This window comes from Felis catus, chromosome B3 (assembly GCF_018350175.1).
Source record: "Felis catus isolate Fca126 chromosome B3, F.catus_Fca126_mat1.0, whole genome shotgun sequence".
NCBI classification, from domain to species: domain Eukaryota; kingdom Metazoa; phylum Chordata; class Mammalia; order Carnivora; family Felidae; genus Felis; species Felis catus.
Genome location: NC_058373.1, coordinates 63,853,632 through 63,874,872, shown reverse-complemented (window position 1 = coordinate 63,874,872; position 21,241 = coordinate 63,853,632). Strand labels below are relative to the sequence as shown.

At 37.6% G+C, this 21,241-nt stretch overlaps 1 long non-coding RNA gene across 2 annotated transcripts in view; it reads right to left on the bottom strand.

Annotated features, from left to right (window-relative positions):
* Positions 1 to 4,590: 4,590 nt before the first annotated feature.
* Positions 4,591 to 21,241, bottom strand: part of LOC123385985 — a 221,566-nt gene continuing 204,915 nt past the window's right edge. Inside the window, exons 3-4 of one of the 2 annotated variants that reach the window (XR_006599329.1) lie at positions 20,167 to 20,247; positions 4,591 to 10,567 (exon numbers count right to left, since the gene is read on the bottom strand). This is a non-coding gene — a long non-coding RNA (uncharacterized LOC123385985). Of the gene's footprint in view, positions 10,568 to 16,638; positions 16,829 to 20,166; positions 20,248 to 21,241 lie in introns of those variants that run through there. The other variant, XR_006599328.1, reaches the window with a different exon arrangement.

Genomic DNA, 21,241 nt, shown 5'->3' with positions numbered 1-21,241 from the left:
GGCATCCTAAACTCAGATTGTATTTGAGCTACAGACAATTGAAGAATGACTAGACTACAAAGGAAATAAGAGCACAGAGCATATCACCACAGCTGTTTTGGATGAAATTAATATTGAGGTAAAGGAAAATAATCAAGCCATATTCTGAACTTATTTTAGCTCTGAAATTGGAGGTACTCCAGCCAAGGACACACAATTAGCAAATAACAAAAATTCATTATCAGAGTCCTCTGCCTTCTTGAGCATTATTTTATCATCTTGGAGACCCACGTGAATGAGTCGAATCAATGTAAGTTAGACACATACGGATTAAATCTCTCAAAATCACCTCATGTGATTGAGATTTTGACAAACTAAAAGATGACTGAAAGGTATGTGGAAACGTTTTCAGAATCCAAGAACTACCAGGTTGGCCCACCTGTAAACATGCAATAATAACCCTGTGAATATTATGATACCTCTCATATTTTTATGTTTAACAAAAATAATTTGTGTCCTCACTGTTCATAATATGTAAGTATTTGGAAGTAAGGTTAAACATTCTGATTAAAAAATGGTAGAAAGGATTCTAATTTGGAATATCCTAAGATTCTATGGGAGACAGTAAACGTGAAGTCAGCTAGAGTGTCATACCTAACAAGGTTCTCAGCAAAACCAGAATTGACTCTAGTTAGTTCAAACAGAAAAGGAATTTGTTAAAGAAAATTGGGAAGCTCACCAGTTTCCTTAGGGTCAGATGGAGGCTTTGCAACTAGGAAGAGTGTCCAAACCATACTCCCAGAGCTGCTCTAGTAAGGACACATTGCTGGGCTGCTGGAAGGTCAGCCCAGACCTTCCAGACTGCAAAGATGATACTGTGACTAGATGACAGAAGCTTTCTCATTGTCTGCTCCAAAAGCCAGGTATGTCTTCTGTCACATCAACTGAAAGATGAATTCTGCATACTCTTTCTTTAGATGGATCCATTACAAATCAAAGACTTCTATGGATGGATCTGATTGGCAGAACCCAAGTTACATGCCTATGCCCCACCTAAAAGGGAATCTAGTGGAGACAATTCTGGCTTCCACCTTGGAGAAGAGGGACACAAAAGGTGGGACTTTCTACAGTCCTTACAAGGGTGCTCATATGATTCTGGATGGCTACAACATGGTGGATGTCCTTCACAATTTAGATTATGTAATATTTCCTAGTTATCAATGACATTTCATAAATTTGTTTTGCTATGCAACTAATTTATTACATATATGCTTATTTTTCTTCATGGTTATTTTTCTAATTAATTACAGTAAAGTCTGTCTCATTTACTCAACATTTAGCAGTCAAACACATTTTCCACCTGCACCACAAGTGAAAACACGAAAATAAGCACCCCTAAAAATGGGGGGTGGGTATGAAAAGGAGATGCATGAAACATTATGCATTTGATTAAGATGAGTATACTGTAGGCATTTAACTCAGGGCCTAGTGATCCTTTATTTTTATTTTTTTGAGAATTTATTCTGTGTTATGTTCCCCAACTAATAGAAAAGTTACAATTACAGTTCGATAAATATTCATATACTTTTCATTTAGATTCATCAAATTTGTTTGCTTTGGAAAGTCCGGAACAGTTATTTTTCAGATGTCCCTCAATTTGAATTTGTATAGTTGTTTCCTCATGACTGGGTTTAGATTAAACACATTTGGTAGAAATGCTACATAGGTGATAATGTACTCTCAGTAATTTCTAAAATGAGTCATGTGATATCAGTTTGTTTCTTTACTAGTAATATTAAGTTGAATCAGTTGATTAAGTTGGTGGACTCCAGGTTTCTTTTTTAGAAAATTATTTTTCTTTCTGTGAATTAAAGTGATCCTCTGAGACTGTGTATCACAGACAGAGTATTCTGCTTCCTGACCATCATTTAACCAATGATTTTAGCATCCACTGATGATTCTTTGCTGAATCAATTATGACTAAGATGATTGCAAAATAAAGATTTTTACATTCTGTCAAATCTACATTATTAATTGGCACTCCTTTGTAAAAAAGGGCATCCTCTTCTGGTTCATCACATTCATTCATTCGTTCTTACAAGTATCAACTCATTAATTTATTTTCTTAATCTGTTGTAATTATACTACTGACAGTTTCTACTTTGAGGCTTAAAATTATCCAAATTTGGCCAATGGGAAGCCCCTTAAAGCTGACTCCTGTGTCATTTTGACATGGCCTTATCAGATTTTGAGCACTCCCTTAATTTTTGGCACAATAAGAAGTTTCAAGAGCACCTAAAACTTTTTCTCTCCCAAGGCTAGCATCAGCATTTTTCCAAGAATCACTAGTTGTCTTTTAGAGAAAAATGAAATGGTGTTTAGATGTTAGGATCTAGATGCTACTATGCTCATTCCTATTGAGAACCATTGGGTTGAAAAAGCTGAGAAATATTTATATCTGTATCTATTTGTATACCTTGATACTTTTAATTCAATCTAACACCACGGGATTTTTCCTTTTCTACTTTCATTCCTTTATTTTGCAAGTTTTTCCACCTCCCTCTTTCTATGCTTCAGCATAGGCAGAATAGTTTAGTTTCTCCACAGTGGCATGTCACATCCCAAGATTGGTGAAGGAATTATACCCCCGATGCCACTACCTCTGCTGTATCATCCCTGGTTAGCTGGTAATCTCAGGCTTGTACCCTCAAAGCCAGTCTTGACTTCTCCCTTGCTCAGGGTCCCCTACCTGTTATCATTCTTCAGATCTTCTTCACTTAGTCATTAAAGGCCATTGCCCTACCTCCTTTCCCGATCCAGGTCCTTATTTCCTCTTGTGTGAACTATGTTAATAGATTTCCATCTTGTATTATTGTTCATATTGCCTTCTTCATTCTAAGATACAGCTACCAAGTAATCTTACAGGCGAGATGATTTTATTTCAAGTTAGAAATAATCACTTATATTTCTAAAAGACTTAAGTTCACACCAATCCTAGTATTCAAAGTTGTTTAGTCTATCCTACTCCTTGTCCTCTTAATACATCTAATGTTTCAGCTAAACTTAAGGTCTTGCTTCTTATGTACTTTGCATTTTCCGTTAGCTTATTTTCTTCTGTCTGGGTTGTCATAATGTAAATTTGAAAATTATATTTTCCATTCTATTAACCACTGCTCAGAAACTTTTCTTGATTTCTTATAGCTTAGAACCTTCAGACTCTGCATGCTGGTATCAAGGTCTTCCAGAACACTCCAGTGGAACTATTTAGCCCTCTGTCTTACTGTTCTGCCATATGTTTCCTATGTTGCCTAAATGCTTCCACCTCTCTTTGTCTATATACCTCTTTTCATAACACTCTTTTGCCTGGAATGCACTCTACCACATTTATCTGTTGGGATCATATTCACTCCTAAGGTTCACTTCCAATGCCACTCTCTCCTTCTCACTACAATGAAGTCTTTACTGAAATCCCATTTGTAATTCAGTGTGAACTTTACTGAATGTCCTTTACTGCATTTCCTCTGCATCACTTTCTGATAGTACTCTATTCTACTCACTTATTATATTATTTAGAATCAAGTTTGACAAAATATAACAGGAACTTAAAATTTTGAAGTTCACTTTTCTCTTGTAAAAATTCAGTGGGCAGTGTAGGGCTAGACTGGCAACTTAACTCCTCAGAGACTTCAAAAACTTAGAGTGCTTGCAGGAATGACTCTCGTCCTCATAGTACAAGATGGCAGCCAGAGCTTTAGTCATTACACATGAATTCTAGGCAACAGGGTGGAGGAAGATACAACAAAATAAGAGGAAAAGAATGTATTCCAGATGTATTTTAAAGTAAACTGTGTAGAGTTTATAGAGACAACACACACTTCCTAAGTTTACAGTTAAATGAATTTTGACAAATAGTGATCAATAACATAATCAAAATCTGGAAATTTTTTATCAACCCAGAAAATTCCCTTGTGCTTGTCTGCAGTTAATCACCCCAACCCTGGCTCATATTAATGGAGTAAAATGGAAAGAGAACAACATCTCAAAATATAATTTGATAAAATTCAACACCCTTTTCAATAAAATTCTGATCAAATTAGGAAGAGAAGGGAACTTCCTCAACCTGATAAAAGGCATCTGTGAAAAACATACTCAATGATGTGAGACTGAATATATCCCCTTACAATCTGGAATAAGGCAAGAATGTTCACTATCATCATTTTTATCCAACATTGTACTGGTGGCCCTAGCCAGTGTAATAAAGCAAGAAAAATAAAATAAAAGGCAGTGGGAAGTAAAAGATTAAGTTATCTCTATTTGCAGACAGCATGACCATTTATACAGAAAATCACTTGGAATTTATTTTTATTTCTTTTTAATTTTTTGATTTTTGAAGTTTATTTTTTTATTTTTAGAGAGAGACAGAGCATGAGTGGGAGGGAAGAGCAGAGAGAGAAGGAGACAGAGAATCTCAAGCAGGCTCTGCGCTGTCAACACAGGGCCTGTCACGGGGCTTGAACTTATGATCCATAAGATCATGACTGGCCTGAGCCAAAATCAAGAGTTGGATGGTTACCCATCCAGGTGCCCCTGGAATTTATTTTAAATAAAGCTTTTAGGGCTAAGATAAAGGTTAGTATACAGAAATAAACTACATTTCTACATACTATTAGCAAACAATCAGAAACTAAAATTAAGTTGATAAATTTTTTGGTATTTACTCAAAAAATTTTATGTACCTTTCTTTCCACTCCTTTTGGGAAAACAGTCTCTCATATGTTAGATTCTTGTGCTATCCCAAGTCACTGAGTCTCTTAAATTTTGCTTTAGTTTTTTTTCTATTTATACTTCAGCTTAGATAATTTCTATTGCTTTGTCTTCATATTCACTATCTTTTCTTCTGTAGTATTTCTTCTGAACTACCTTCCTTATCCTCATGCACAAAAACATGCAGGGTCCCCATATACTTGTTGTTCAACCCTCTCTTGTCTGTTGTTCCCTTTCTGAGCATGTGGTCCCTCCCTGTCCTATAACTTCTCTGTCCTCTCCCCAAGCTGTGGGACAATTGCATTCCTACTAAAATGTAAAGCAATATTAACATCATTATGTATGTGTGCTAAAACCCTAAATTTCCTATTTCATTGGGACAGAAAATTACATGTGGGTGGAATAATCAAGTTTCAATGACCCATGTCAGTTATACAACAAAGCCAGATCCCATAACAAAATTTTACAAAATGGAAATCAAACTCAAATTTCCTTAGCGTTGTGCAAATAAATCTGAATGTGTTTAACTTTGCACTGGCAATTTTCATGTATTTGCAATATTCGGGTTAGAAATAAAACAAAATGGACTTTGTTACCTGAAAAAAATATTTATTATAAATTCTTTATAATCATTATTAAAATTATTAATTCTATTAAATACATTTTTATTTCAGATATTTTATTTTTCATCTCTAGAAGTTCTTTTTTATTATTGGCTTATTTCTTTACTATGATCATGTTCTTTTAGGAACTATTGATCACGTGTAATGGCTGATTTAAAATCATTCTCTTTTAATTTCATCATCAGTGTCATTTCTGATTCTGCTTGTATTTTATCCTATTTTGTGGTAACAAGTGGCTGTTTCTTTGCTTATCTGGCAAATTTTTATTGAATATCATATTATGTTACAATATTGAGTATTTACTATGTTTTCTTCCTTTAAAAGCTGATGAAGTAGTTCCTGTTAGGTAATTAAGATACAAGTTTGGTTTTAAACTTTATTGTTTGTTTGTAAGCTTTGTTAGGACTGGTGTAGAGTAGCCTTTACCCTAGGACTAATTCAGCCATAGTACAAAGTCAGGGCCCTTCTAGGCTTTTTATTGAATCTCCTGAGGGTTGAAAGAGGTTTCTCCACTCTAGCTGAAAAGAGTTTGAATATCTCTCATTCTAGTTAAAGTTCTACAGTTCCTTGATATTTTTTTCCCAGCAGTTGCTTTTTGTTGAGTTTCAATTTATACATGCACTTTATACATGCACTTTATACATGCATATTCTATGAATGTTTCTTTTCATAGATTGTTCCTCTCCAATACTATGTCCTACAAATTCTTTCTGCTTCAGCCTTCCCCAAATCTAGTGTTTGCTTTTCATTTCAGAAAACTGACATGTACTTGCTGGGGATCTTCTTCCTCAGGCCATCTTCGGTAGGCAGAAAGCAAGGCCAATAGCAGGCTTCACCTCAGTTTCCCTCTTCTCAGTGATCACAGACTTGCTCTGCCTACTGTCTTAATATCTGAAAGAGTTGTTTCATATATTTTATCCAGTTTTCTAGTTGTTCATGTAAGTATACTGGTTCTGTAGTAGTCAGAAGCATAAATCAACCATAAATAGATTTTAAAGAAAGGGTTCTATCCCTTCTTTTTACCACTCATTGGCCAGAAGTGAGGCTGTCTTTACCTACAAAGGAAATGTTGCTTTTTTCTGGATGATCATATGCCTAGTGAACAAATCAAAGAAGTGTGGATTCTGATAAAGGGTGAGCATTATCTACCATAATTGTATAGTTATTAGGTCACTTATCAGTTCAGTAGTTCCCTGAGAGGAGGGTCTTTGTTTTGTACATCTTTTTGGTTGCCTAAACAGAGCCTAGTGCTCATGAAGGACTGAGGAAAAATAAAATTGAACAGAACATGGTCTTGAACACTGAACTCAGAATAATCCAAACCACCAAAGAGAAAATTAGGCATGAGAAAAGAAAACAACATATGCTGGCAGGAGAGAGCCTTGGGGGAAAAAGTTGGAAATTATCTTGAAGGTCCAAATGCATTAATTCATAGATTATTTAGAAACTCTGTTGAGAAATTGGAGACAGCAGAAGCCTTGTTGCTCCCCTCCCCTCCAATGTCCTTTTCTTGTTACCCATATCATTTCTTTCATAGCTCTGATAATAAGCAACCTACCAAGAAAAAGCCTTTCTGGCTACCCGGCCTATGGCAAACAGCTCTTTTATAGCATGATTTGTGTTGATTTTTTAACATAAACAATGATTAATATAGTTTATTTCTACCAAGATGGTGGAATCTATTCAAAATGGTAAAAAAAGTTAATTATCTTTTATTTCTGTTAATTCTTTGTTTTCCTCACATTTCCTGCCACACTGAACACAGAACATGTCAAGTAAGAACACTGTTCCTTGATCTGGTGTTCAACATCTGGTCGAAAGTTGTTTGAGGGTCACTTGAGACCTCAAAAAACAACAAACATGGGGATATCACCTGTCTTCTGACAAGGTGGAGCAATGGGACCACTTTCTCAGGGAGGTGGCCCCTGACTACTCTATTGAAGTGGGCAAACGCACACAACATCACCAGAGCCCTTCCTTATTTTATTTTTCCCTTAACCAATCACCATAAAACATATGATATATTGTAAATATTATTTTCTTTATTATCTGTCTCTATTTCCATTCAAATAAAGGCTGGGAGTTTTATTCTTTTTCATCACTACTCTATTCCTAGTACATGAACATTAGCGGAATAAAGAATTGGAGAAGATGACAAAGGAAGTTAAATGAGAAGGACTCCATGGAAGAAAGTGAGATGAAATCTTCCAGTGTAGTGGGATATTGGCCATGCTCTACATGACACAGGGGGTTATGTTTGATGATAAAGGATTTGGGTAGCTCTTTAAGGGCCATGTAAAAGAGAGGGTAAAACATGAAAATGTGGTGGAAGAGTTTTTCTCTATCCTATTTGTTTAATTCAGCCAATTCATACTTTGAGTTTGTAGGAGAATCTTTCAATAGTCAAAGTAGAAAATGACTAGTCAAAGAAAACTTTATGAAGAATGTATTTGTAACTAAAAAGTAAAACAAACAAAAATCTCCCATAAATGCATGCTCTATTTTTTATTTAGTCTTCAATCAATGAATGTAGGTATCTTTTATATATAAAGTGATTTTTTAGTTGCCATCGTCTTATAAGGACAATGTTTTTAACAACCGGTTACTGCCCTTGTTTTTTCCTGCCTTATGATTTGAAAATGGGTGTTTTATTTTCTTCTCCTTTTCCCATTTAAACTGGAATCCCTTCTCCATCCCTTGGCCTCCATTTCAGCACAAAGGGGCTCATTATTGCAAAGTTAAAAAGCCATAAGCCAGGGGAGTTCATAAAGCAAACTGCAACAAGGGCACAGCTATCATCTTACAGTCATAACCACTCTGAATTGCTGGGTGGCACCAGAAAGCTCACTGGTACCTTGGCATATGGCAGTGGGAACCTGGTAATTTGGACAGATTAAAAGTTGGTATGGAATTACCATTAGGCTTTCATCCAGTTCTGAAGTGTGTGTGTGAGTGTTGTGGTGTGCAGGGACAGGAAAGGGAGAAAGGGTAGGGAAAGAGGAGGGATGATGAGAGGAGAGAAGCATGATAACTCAATCCTAGTCTCTGCTAACTTCATGTTTTGATTATAAATGACCTAGAGAGGTCATGGCTCCAACTCTATGGTTTCTCTTTCCATGGATCTCAGTATTTTGTTGGCAGCTCTATTTGGCTGAATCCCACCAACCTGGTTGGTTAATTGGCTTTTCCCACCCTAATTCTTTATCAAAAGAGTATTCTAACATAAAGAGTGAGATTCAAATTCCCCAATGTATACAGCTTTCAAACAACTAAAGACATGAAAATAATGAGTAAAGGAGAAATGGATGTTGGGTTCAGGAGCAGAGACATGTATGAAGGTAGTAGGCCTTTCTTCATTGTGAATTTGTTTCAAACATGTGCCCACATGCTTCTGGTTTGAAACCAGAATCTTAGCATGTAATGATATTCTATGGATATCGAGAACAAGAGGTCGACCAATAGAGTTACACTGAATTGTCCCTGAAGAAGGCATAAATTGACAGTGTGAGAAAACATGGCACCCAACTTTCTCCCAACAGAAGTCCTCAGCAGTAGGTTCAGATTAGGTACCTAACCTTATAGCCAGGTCTCAGAGAAACTGAACTCATTTATGCATCTGAATGTTTTCTGTGAATTCAAAAGCTTAAATTTATAGATCCCAGTGAGCTGAAAATTATAGGGCATTGTGCCACACAGGAGACTAATTTCATGTTTATTTTGAGATTTTCAATTTCAAATTTAGTTAAGAATAAAAGATTCTTTAGAAGAACATAGTAATTTGTTCCTCTCAGACTCATGGTGACAGACTTCTTATGGGTCGCAAACCTACTAACCCTTTGTGACTTAGATACAGAAACCTATGAACCAGGTAGATGGGTAACACCTGCCAACCCAGTGATTCCCAACATGAAGGATATCTCCTGTTTTGCAAGAAGTACATCAAAGTCCATAAGAAATGTAGATGACATAAACTCAGTGGCACTCCTCCTGTCTGCCTCATGCCCCTGGGATAGTGTAGAGAAGGGGCACTTCTTCCTTGGTCCTTTCTGATCTCATTGTGGAAGCCTCTGATGTCTTTTCCTGACGTTCATTCATCCCCTTCCATCTGCGTCTATCACTGCATTTTTGTGTGCCAGTTTAATGACTTCATTGTGCCTGCAATAACACTTAGCCACTTCTCTCAATTACTTCTCTTGTATTGGAAAAAAAGAAAAATCTCAATCTAATCTGGACTCAGGCGACAAAAACATTTTAGCACTGCAAATAAATTATTTAAATGTGTTGGGAGATATTCCACTTTCTTGCTAAATGCTAAGAATTGTACCACAGGGAAGTGGAATGTGCATGGTTGAGGAGGTTAGGAAAATGATCCCAGGGGACAGGGTGGCAGACGGGAGAGTTGTGGTACTCATCATGCACAAAGCTGTGGCTCTGTGTGATAGCTGCAATGCTATGCCATCAACCTGGGGCTTTCAGATAAAGGAGATCCTCTGGCCAGCCTTGTGTAAACCATGCCCCATGGCTTCAAGACTGATGAGAAGTAAGAGTCTGCCTAACCCTGAATCATCAGACTTATTTTCTGAACTGCACTAATAAATCGGAGCTTTGGATCCATCCACATTGGTAAAATAGGAATGATTATCCTTTCTCTTCTCCTCTTCCCCTGATCCTCACTACAGGTGTTCCTGTCACGGCTTGCTCTTTCCCTTCATGGATTGCTGGGAGTATCAGGAGTCAACACTGATAATGATGATAATAGCAAGAGCTGCCATTTGTGGTGTACATTCCATGTGGTAGACACTAATATTTCCACCTCAATCTTTAGATAACCTAAGGACAAGAGCAGCGCTATCCTCATTTACCCATGAGCAAACTGAAGAAACTACCAAGGAAATAAAGCCAGCAGTGGTGGGCATCTCTAAAGGCCATGCCTTCACTAAGCTACTACATGTCATTTAATTTGTGAAACATAATATAGATATTTGGTATTGGTTACAGTTATGAAAGCCCCTTGCAACCATAATACTGCAACTATAAATTCTCCTTGGTGCCTTAAGAAATATTTGAGCAGAATGTTTAGAAAAAGACACCTGATAGGTTAGATGGGTAACACCTCACAGGATAGACCATGGAGGTGCTTTTGATAGAGATCTGTGAATTCCTTCCTTTAGCTCACTTGACTTCCAAATTCACTGTGGGATCTAAAGAAAAAAAGGAAATGCTGAGTAACACTTGTTAATCCTTCTCCTTGAACACTTTCTTGTATCTCAACCTCTATGATGGCAAGTATTTTGGATCAAATAGTAATACATAAACTTTATATATAGAACTTATAAACGCCCACATTTAAACTCTCTTCCAACTTGTCAGGTATTACCATGTCAATTTTATAAATAAGAAAATTAATCTGTTCAAAACCAGTAAGTTGTATCCCAAAAGTCTGTTAAGTATTTCCGAATTATAAAAGTCTCCCATAATTTGGGTGGCTTATATGTTCCAGGTTGCCTGGTTGTTCCAGCATAATTCAGTCTCAAATACATCCTCATAATTCACTAGTTGAACAATAAATTATATGGTCAACCTACACAAAAGCAGAATTAAATGCAGAATTTCACTTGCAACTAACGTATTTTGATAACACATTGGGATACACCTTGGGCCATCAGGGACACAACTATGCCTCTCCTGCACACAGGCCATTACTTTGGCAAGGTATATATTTAGGGCATCAGTAATTGTCTTTTAGCTCTCTTTATCCATAAGTGAAAGCCCCTCTCTGGGTCAATGACTCAAAGTTTGCTTCCCAGCCAGGCTGCCCATTAGAAACACCTGGTGAGCCTTTTAAAGTCAAGGGTGGCTCAGTCCCACCCAGGACCAATGCAGCCAGGACTTTAGGGGTGGACCCTGGGAAATGGCATTTCTCAAAAGCCCTCCAGGCAGAGCTTTTGACAGTGCAGCCAGAAATGATGACTGGTAACACGTGAACAAGCACAAGTTGATAATGGTGAAGTATATCAGATCCATGGGGAAAGCACCACAAGGAGAAGACCTGAGTTGAGGAGTGGGCAGTGTTGCCAAGGAGTCAAAAAGAAAGATATTCATGGCTACCTTTTGTATCTTATGAAACTCTTATGTGCTTATCTCAACTTAATGAAGCATGGCATTGTTAAAAAAAGTGATTTGGTGAACAAGATACCGAGTCTTGTCTCCAACTCCAATACTTGTCTCTCTGCAACTTTAGTCTGTTGCACCTTCTTGTTTATTGTATGTGCCTGTTTTGTGGAGTTACAATGGGTGTAGGATTATTCAGAAGGAAGTGTGTATGAAAATAGAACTTGTAATTGTTAGCATCATGTCTTCTAAGGGATAAAGCCTTTGCATTGTTTTACTTATTTCAGAAAATGCTGAGAAAGGAGAGAAGTGCTCCACTGTGCAGAGAAAGACACGGGGACAGAGAAGTAGGGGCTGAGCCATGGGGTCATGCAGTGAGACAACCCAGACCTATAATTAGCAGTCAAAATTTCATGTCATTAATTTAATGCTCTGTGAAAATTTAAGCACTGTGAAAAAGAGGTTTCACTATTTTCCCAATTCATGAGAGTATTTTTACAGTATTATTAGACCTATTTTATGGTTATTTATTGCAATAAATGTTTATTTTCCTTTGAAATGTACTAAATCATATCTTAATCTCTTTGCTATAATTTTTCCATGGAAAGAAAATAACATTTCAGTTGATGCAATTTCAATGTGCTGGGAGCTTAGTCTCTTGTTTCACGGCCAGTCCAGAACCTGTGCCTGGGGATGCAGGGACCAGGCCAGAGACTTGTTCCTTCCTGGTACAGGTCACTACAGTGTAGAATTGCTGAATTCTTCACTGACAACTCAACTCCAAGTAACTCAAATTCTTTCCTTCAGTTTTTTTTTTTAATTTCTGTGTAAATAATATTTAGTCCATCCTAGGATTCTATTCTAAGAGGTAATTTCTCAGCATTTCCTCAAGCTGTAACCCTCTCCACAGTTCAATCATGAGTCTAATTCTTCAGTGTTTCACCCCTCTTCCCTGATGATTTGCCCTTATTTTCTATGGGGAAATAAGGGTATGCAGAAATGAGCAAAGAGCTTTCAATACTACATGCCCAAAAGGTGCTTTACCCCAAATCTTAACCCACTATACAGCAATTTTGGGTACAGGAAAGGGAGGAAGCCACAATATGTTATAGGCAGAAAATTTTACTAGTCTTCAATAAGTCAGCTACAGTAAGGGTAGAGGAAAGAAGTAGGGAATATGACTCTTGGGGTCCTGCTTTCATGGCAAATTATTCAGGTACAGGATGAGCAGTAAATTCAGGGCCATTCCTTAGACACAGGGTCTGGTGTCTCAGCCTATGTAAAATAATAAAGTATAATACTATTTTAAGTGGGGGTAGGAAAATAATCCCCAGAATTTAGTTCCTTCAGACTGGTGAACCAGCAGAAACAAAAATTAAGTCCAAAGATAGTCCTTACTAGCTACAATTCCTGTCCCTGTTTCTCTCCAGGATTCTTTAATGGCCTCACACTGACTAGCAGAATTGGTGATTCCCTCTTAGATGTCCATCACAGAGATCTGGCCAGATAAATGGAAATAGGTCCCCCACTGCTTGATAGCAGATTTAAGGCACTGAAAGTCCCAAATGGTATGAGAGAGTTGGGAAAACTAGTCAAGGTGCTGATGTCCTCACGAAATTAAACATAACCTAAAAAATGACTGGAAATAGCAAAAAGCTGGCTAAAAAATAGTAAAGGGGGATAGGGTGGGGATTGGAGAAGGCTGAAAAGGAAAGTAATTGTAAACTTTGCTATGAAATGCTTCCTAGTTCTGCCTCGCAAGTCTAGATGGGGTTCCTGAAGGAGGAAAACTAAACAAGTACTTTTGAGCTACGTTTCAAATTATAAGATTTTTTTTAAGTTTATTTATTTTGAGAGAGCAAGAGCACAAGATGTGTAGGGAGAGAAGGAGAGAGAATCCAGCAGGCTCCTAATTGTCAACACAGAGCCTGGTAGGGGGCTCAAACTCACGAACTGTGAGATCATGACCTGAGTAGAAACCAAGAGTTGGATGCTTAACTGAATGAGTCACCTAGGAACCCTAAGAAAGATTCTTAAGTGAAAAAGAAATGAAAGACTCTAGACCTGAGCATAACTGAATAAGAGCGTAGAAGTGAAAAAGAGGGAAGCCATTAGCATACCAGACTTAATTTGATGAAGAATCATTACTCTTCAAGTGTGTGTCTGTCTTTATAAGCCTTTCAAGGGCTGAGACTGTTAACCTCTATGTTCTACACAAAACAGAAATGTCATAAATGACTGTTTAAAAAAGAAATACATGAATAAAGAAATAAACATGAATAAATGAGTGGACGGGGGTATGAATGAAGTCATAAGTGGAGGTGTTCACTATAAGTGCCATTGCTGGCAGCTTTGGCTATGAGTTTAGGACTGTTTGTGACCTCTCATCTTCCTTTGCCCAACCACACAGCTTATGGTAATATTTCAGAGCATTCTGCCACCAACAAATGATGCTTGCTTTTGGTCTTTTGAAGGAAGACTGCAGTTAACAGTTATATTGGCTTTAAATTTAGCAGCGTTGGGCAAGAATAGAAATGTTCTAATCCTGTCTCCTCCTACGGAATGTGAATTGTGGTCAGAGTAATATGTTTTTGACTCCTGTGATTTAGATCAAATTTCATAGGCCAGACAGGGCGTAGGGAGCCAGGCTGCAGCAGCCACTCTCCCTGGTAAACAGTGTCACACCTCCTTTGGACAGCCCAGGGCACCATGTGTGCCCTGGCATTAGAGACACCTCACCAGGGCTTGTCTGTTCTCCCTGCCTTATTTCCCTGCCCAGTGTTCATGTGGCGTTTGGCTTCCTATTCTTAGAACTGGGCAATGCAGTGATGTGCAGGTGTGAATGGTACACACACGTGTGCCTAGAGAAGGCTGCCCCAGAAAAACACACCCAGGGCCTGGATGCAACTCTGAGTTTTAGGTTTCTACTTCTCACAAGAAAAAAAGGTCACTAGTTATAAAACTTCCACTGCAGAAGGCTGAGTTGGCCTAGCAAGGCAATGCTATCTGATGGGCTGTTCTATCTCTGTAAAGCAGACCCAGGAAGATGTCAGAATCACAGAAGCCCATGGGAAAATCCACCTTCCTACATAGGCCACTCAAGAGATAGTTCCAGTGGCCTGCTAGATTTAACACTGTTATGTCTCTGCCACCATATGGGCTAAGAACCTTTGTTTTGGAACAGACGGGTCATTTCACCCACTGTGCTGCAGCCACTGTCTGTCAAACATGCTAACTGCCACAGAATTCTAAATGCAATCAAGGAATAGAGAGTTTTTACCTTCGGAGGAAAATACTGTGGGTTTTTTCAGTCTTCCAGAGGACTCCCCTACAATTTTACCTCTACTCCCACCTAATAGCATTAACAATTTAAAGATACCTAGAAAGGTCAATTTCAGAAGAAAAGAGAACATGAAAATGACAAGTTTAAGAGGGTGCATAAGTAAAACGTAACTGATGTATATCAATTTTACTGAATTGGGATTACGTATTTTAAGGAATTCTGTACAACCAGATAGGCATTCTTCACTAATTTCCTTTTTTATTTATCCATTTATTAATCTATATTAGGGAAGAAACAACCTTTACTTCCTAGGTCACAGATACTCAGCCTATGAAAGTATTAAGGTCTTATCAAAGTTCAGCTCAAGTTTATCAAGGGAATAAAGACCCATGATACACTTTGTAGTAGCTAAATACAGTGAGTCTTAGACTGCCTGGCCAAACATTCTCTTCTCGCCTCTGTTTTCATTCATAAACATGTACCAAGAATATTCATCAGTTGTTCAGATTAATTTAGACTGTAAGGAAGTTAATGCATAGACTCTATATATAATCTTTAAAAGTAGGAGTAATACCGTATGTTAGTTTTCTTTTTTGTGCACACTCTGCAAACCTTTGGATTTATTATTAGATTGGGTCCATCTTTTATTAATTACCTTTACTTGGTAATATTTTCTACTGTGTAAATTCTAAAAATATTTGATTTAACTAACTGGATGAGCATTTAAAAACTATCTCTCATAATTGATTATAAGCACTGAATTTTTCCTTCTCTTTATTTTTTTCTTTGAATTTCTTCTCCTTTCTGAACGTTTTACCTCCAACCAGATGGATGAGTTTTTATTGTTAGTATTTTTTAAAATACTCTGTGAGGCTTATTTTTAGTGCTTCTAAAGCCTATCTCTCATATTTGTAAACTATAGTTCTTGAGATATATGATATCTGCTAATAAATTTTTGTTTCACTGTTCAATGAAAAGATTGTATTTGCTTTGATCAAAAACTATCCCCAGATTAGAACTATCAGGAAGCAATTTGTTTACTCCACAATTAAATATTCAATTTGTACTATCAGCAAAATATTCCATGTGAGTAGTTACAATGGTAAAAAAAATAACATAGCCTTTTGCACAGGCCTTCAGAATTTTAACATCTCACATGGTCAGGCTCTTAAATGTAAATCTGTGAAGATAAGACACATTGACTTCTTGGCTAATGTTCATCGGGGTGATATAAAAGCCTTGCAGCCTAAACAGAGTCTTACGTTCAGTGTCAGTAAGGACAGTCAAAATACTTCCATGGAAGGGTGTGTCATTAATGGAAGCATTTCAGATGTTTGTATGAGACAGTCAGGAGATTCCCTCTGGATTACCCTGCACTACGCCACGTACTTTATATTGTGAGGAAATGTGGTTTGGATTACATGTAGAAGTTATCCTTGGAATCAAATCTAAGTGCTCCAGAAACTGGGGTCTATAAGGCTGATTTAACATAATGCATGATCATCCCAATGTGTCAGATAATACTCCTCAAAAAAGATCACATTATTAGAGCTATGTAAGTTACAAGGAAGTCTGGGGTTCCCAGTAGTTAGGAGATATTCAACGTGACACACATTATTGCCCAAGGCCACTCTAGTAACCTCATCACTCTAGTATCCTCATCACATATAAAATCATCACAGCTTCATCATCTTTTAAAAATAGGTTTAAGGACGTATACATGTATATATGTGTATGTGCACATATGTAAATATGTGTGTATACATATGTATATATATGTATATATATGTGTGTATATATGTGTGTGTATGTGTATATGGGTACGTATATGTATCATGCAGGAATCCACTAAAGAAAAACAGACCAAGGCCAATGAAATTAATCCATCATTATCCTGTTGGCTGGCTCTAGAGGCTACAGAAGCTGAGGCTCTTTTCCTCAGCTGGCTTGCCAGTGGTCTTGAGTCCCAGGAGATCTATGACTACCATGATTCATTGATCATGTAGAAGCCAAACTGGCTTCTTCTCTGTCCTGAGGCTTCATCTCAGGACCTTGGCCTCTCTTCTCTCTTAACAAAGAGAAAAGGGCAGTAATAAGTATGAGGAACCAGATAAAAATGCCAAGCTATAACCACCCTCTTAGTATTACCATCAAAATTAAACAAAGACTCATTAAGAGTTTCAGTATTTGAACTAAGGATTTGAAAAAAAAAATTGGCATAGCAGAATGTTTCCAAACAGAGGTTGTAGCGCTTATTTTAATGAGATCTTAATGATCTTCAGGAAATTTAATAGGAAACTTTATTCTAACTGGTTTAAATGAGCTGTGTTTTGAGAAATGAAAACTGGGAATTAATAAACAGGAAAATAAAGTCTATTCAAATCTTTGGAACTTATGTAATTCTTTATCTAGCCACAAAAATATATTTGGAATAATATGTATCAGAATTTGGGGAATCTTTCTGTCTTACCATGTTCCCTTTGCAAGCATCCTGCTAATACCCAGAAGAACCTGGCCAGCTTCTCATTTGTGAATATTAACAAACTCTGTATCTAGCAAGTACTTACTATATGTGAAGCATATGGAGTGGTCTCTATGCTCTCAAGAGTTTATCAGGGAGAGAGACGTATACAGAAATGAAGGCGTGAAAGAAGTGTGAATATGAGTGGGCATCAAAGCAGACCCGAGAAGAAAAGCTCTAGGTGGTTTTGCCTAAAACCAACTTGTTGAATGATCACCTTTGCAGAGTATATCACCCAATTTCTTTTTCCTGTAACTATTTAATTGAAGCCAGTCAGTTTTATTTTACTTTCCTGCCATTTGAGGACAGCTGCTCTGGTTTCTGCTGCCAGGTATCTGTTATAACTAAATACTGAGGGTGAACAGAGGGGGAAATTGAGGGGCATACAAAGACATATTTAAAAAGTAAAGTTTGAATGAGAATAATTTGTATGAGTATTTTCATTATTTGTACATATCAAAACAATATATTCATAAGAGTTTTCATATTTGATGACACCGTTTTCAGAAACATATTCTTATGGAGTATATCATGGGTATGCCTGGCAAATAAATATTTGTTCAAGGGAATGTGCCACAAATTAAGCCAATCACAGTTCTTCCCTGGGATCAATATGCAGATATTGAAAGTCAATAGCCCTGGGCTATGGAGCTGAGAGAACCGATATCTGGGACAGAGATATTTTTTCTCTGTCTACAGAATGGAGTTGGATAGGAATAGGCAGAAATGGATGAGGTATTGCCTTATTCAATTTGGGATGGTATGCCAGAATACCATAGACCAGGTGCCTTGTTTATAAGAAAATTATTTCTCACAAAATTTCTCACACATTTGGAGGGTGGGAAGTACATAATCAAGGTGCCAGCATAGTGTCTGGTGAGAACCTGCCTGCTTCCTGGTTCATGGACAGCCATCTTTTCACTGTCCTCACATGGTCAAAGACATGGTCAAAGCGATGAGAAGATTCTTGGGCCTCTATTACAAGGATACGTATATCATTCATGAGGGCTCTGCCCTCATGATCTAATCACCTCCCAAAGGCCCCTCCTCCAAATCCCTTCCCATTGGAGATTAGGTGTCAACATACAGATTTTGAGGGGATATAAACATTCAGCCCATGAAGATATGGAGAGAAAGATGGCCCTGGAGGGGATAAATATGAGACCCTGATTCCAGTAGTTAGCCTTTTCTTTGATCCCTTGAGTTAACAACAACAGTGAAGAGTCTGAGATTTTATCTTACTTGCAAGCTAAAAAATTGGCCTGTTAGTTTAATGAATGATAAGTAGAAGACATGAAACTCTTGGTTCAGAGACAAATGATTTTAGTACTCACCCCAAAATAGTAGCCAAAGTATCAGCATTTACTTGTGCCCATTCCTCAAGGACTAGTTCTCAGATTATAATATAAAGAGCACCAAGTGACACCTATACACACAATGAGTTGCATTACAGAAAAGAAACCCTGAGCTCAGGCAACTCAGATCCTTTATAATGGGCAATAGTCATGCTTGCCCTTTGTTCCAGAGTGAGACCTCAACTGTTCACTATATACATTCCTGAAAAGGTCAGCGTAAAGGCAACCATTATCACTGCTTACAAGACACACAGAAAACTGAGAGAACTATGAAGAACTGTCTCCAACCAGAGCTACCCAGGTATCTTTTTCAGTTCCATGAGTTATCACATTTCCCTTAAGCTAGCTGCACTGTGTTTATGTCATTTCAGTCAAGAATCCTAATCAACATACATTTTGGCAGTAGGGGTCCCTACTTTGGGCAGTTCCTCTCATTCTATTATGAAAAGAGACTGATGTAAGTTTATTGTAGAAGATTTTATAGGTATAAAAGTATAAGAAAATCAATCCCGTTTAAATTATGTGTGGGAGATTAGGTGGATCTAAGTTTGGGAGCTGTCTTCATTTTGCAGCAGCTGACTAGACTGCTCACATTCCTTTTTTTTTTCATGGAGTGACAAGACAAAGCACATATTTTGGGTTACAGAACATATTTTAAAAAGCATCAACTATTCTCAGTTAACTTAGGGTCTTGCAGACAGAAAATTATTAAACTGGCAATGGTGTCAGCTAGGATCCTCTGCCGTCATCTTCCAATTGACCTCCCTTCTTTCTTATGAGTTCCTACTCCTAAGACCTTGCTCCAGGTTAACTGCTAAGTAATACCATTAATATATCATCTGTATAATGGTTTAAGACAAAGATCCTGCTAGAGGAAGTGCTTATATTATAATAAGAAATTCTATAAGAAGGCAAAGCCTTTAGGAAGGAATCAAAAGAAGCACTAATGGTAGAACTTGAGGCATCATAAAAGGTATTGAAGATTAGGGAAAACTGCTAAGCAGCATCCAAAACATGCCATTTCAGGTGCTTGTTTTAAGGTCACCAGAAATGGTTTTCTCCCTAGGGGAAAGAGGTCTTACTTCTGTTCCTGGTGACTAGACCATGGACTCTTTAAGTCTCTTTAACACAGCATCTGACACACAGAAAATACTCAATTATCACTGTTCAATGAGTGGAAATAAGCCTCTATAGGTAAGCAGACTGAAATAAAGTGGTGGTCAGCTCATGACGATCATGTGTTTTCTCATCCAACTTCTCAGGAAGTTGAATAAATCCACATAGGCAACAATTCACAAATAGTCAAAATAATCATGCGTGAATTGATGTTCCTGCAAAGCCATCATCTAAGGGAAAACTTTGGCTAAATAATTTATTTAAGGGAGATTGCCTTGCTCCCAACAGGATTTCCTAGCAACAAACGAAAGTCCTTTTCCCTTCATCTGTGTGAGGATGTGCGCATGTTATATTTGCAGGAGGGGGAGAAGAAGGAGGCAGTGGAGAGGACATCCAACCACCTCTGTGACTTACCCCCTATGAAGGCAGCTGTTTTCTCCATCAGCGGCTGGTGGCAGACTTCTCCATATCCATTTGCCGTGGAAGGGCGAGCAGCTGGAATGTCAAACCCAGACTCAGTCTGAGAAAATAAACTCCCATCCAAGGACAGATGTGAGGTTTCTAGTCCTTAACTGCCCTGGAAACATTTCACCCTGTATTTGCCTCATGTTTAGAAATGTAGAGGAATGTATATGCCAAACTGTTGCTTGTTGTGGGCATGTTTTTCCCTCCTCTTCCCCACTGAGATGAAGTCTAGCAGGTCAAAAAGAGCAAGCTACGTGTAAATTCAGGATTATTCTATAAAAAGTCATAGGGGTAAGCCATAAAAATCATGATTTTACTTATATTGCAGATAAGAGTCAGGTTTCTCATTGTTGGAAAAGGAAATTACAAAGGGAGTGAGGATGGAATGAATCCTGTGGTATTGGACTGGAATTGGAGGTATCAGTCTGAACTCATAATTTTACATTCAGAAATAGATACACATATATTTAGATACAGATTGTATATATTTTTTCCTAGATATGTCTGATGAGAGGTCCTAGCAGCAAAAGAAATGAAATACACACACACACACACACACACACACACACACACACACACACACACACACCTCTAATGCTCCTATTTTGGTTTCTAAATATCATTCTTCACTGAAAGGAACAGAATCCTCGAAGAAGTATTCGATTCTGGACTTGTGGCATGGAAAGTACAACATGAGCCTGGAACATTGTATTGTGTCAAAAAAGAATCAATGCTCAAAGAATGCTGGAGAAATGTCATGAGGACCTAGGATCCAGCTTGCAGGGGGTGCCACTGACCAAATATGAGACAAACGGAGCATCGTATGACAGAGAGTGAAAGGGACCAAGAGCAGAGAAGAGAGAAAGACAAAAAAAAAAAGAAAACAAATGTGGCAAAATTTTAACATTTGGGAAATTTGGTTAAAAGTATATGAGAATTTTTGGTATAATTCATGCAATTTTTCTATGTCTGTAATTATTCCAAAAGAAAAAGGTATAATTAAACATATAAAATTGGTTGTAGG